This window comes from Bison bison, unplaced genomic scaffold (assembly GCF_000754665.1).
Source record: "Bison bison bison isolate TAMUID 2011002044 unplaced genomic scaffold, Bison_UMD1.0 scf7180017856383, whole genome shotgun sequence".
Taxonomy (NCBI): Eukaryota; Metazoa; Chordata; class Mammalia; order Artiodactyla; family Bovidae; genus Bison; species Bison bison.
In genome coordinates, this window is record NW_011486956.1 from 6,100 (window position 1) to 7,049 (window position 950).

At 44.5% G+C, this 950-nt stretch overlaps 1 protein-coding gene across 1 annotated transcript in view; it reads right to left on the reverse strand.

Annotated features, from left to right (window-relative positions):
* LOC105002679 (mitogen-activated protein kinase kinase kinase 15-like) overlaps positions 1–950 on the reverse strand; it is a 5,272-nt gene that overhangs the window by 1,904 nt on the left and 2,418 nt on the right. The window lies entirely within an intron of this gene.

Genomic DNA, 950 nt, shown 5'->3' on the forward strand with positions numbered 1-950 from the left:
AAAAAAAAAAAAAATCAAATCTGACCTGGTGGATCTTTAATTTATGAGGTCTTCAGTCTCACCACATCTTTACTATCTTTAGGCAAACTGAACTTTTTAAACATAGGTGCCAGGCAGCGGTGGTCTCCTCTCTGGTAGGGAATGGGGTTGAGGTGAGGTGGTTACACTGATAGTATCAGAGCATTATTTTGCCCTTTGAGGATAAAGTCTGGAGCTATCCTGGGAAGGTACGGTGTTGTAAAGGATTAATTTGGCAGGCCTGGGTTTCCAACTACATATTCCAGAGAAAGGTCTGGCCTTTGATTGACTTCTGAAGCATCAGTTCTAAGCCCTTGGGATGTCCTGCCTGATAAGAGTCTTTGTCCACCTTAGGCCTTGTGCCAGGTCAGCTAGTCTACACTAACATTATGATTCACGGTGGAGGCCTTAGGCCATGTTGTATCAGTGTGATCTCTGGAGAGGCTGGGGACTCAGGTCAGCTACCTGCATGCTTCATGCCTACATAACTGATCCTCAGTAAAAACCCTGGGACTTCCCTGGTGGCTCAGTAGTAAAGAATTTGCATGTTTGCCCCTGCAGATTCTTTACACAGGATCAAAACTGAGACACAGGTTTGATTCCTGGTGTGGGAAGCCCACATGCCAAGGAGCAACTAAGGCCATGCTTCACAGCTACTGAGCCTGTGTGCTAGAGCCCAGGAACCACAACTACTGAAGCCCGTGAGCCTAGAGCCTGAGTTCCACAACAGAACCCGGTGCACTGCAACTAGAGAGTAGCCCTCACTCACCGCAACTAGGGAAGAATTCGCACAGCAATGAAGATCCAGCACTATCAAAAATAAATGTACACCTGTGGCAGATTCATGTCAATGTATGGCAACCCCAATACAATATTTGTAATTAGCCTCCAATTAAAATAAACAAATTTATATTAAAAAATAAAAATAAATA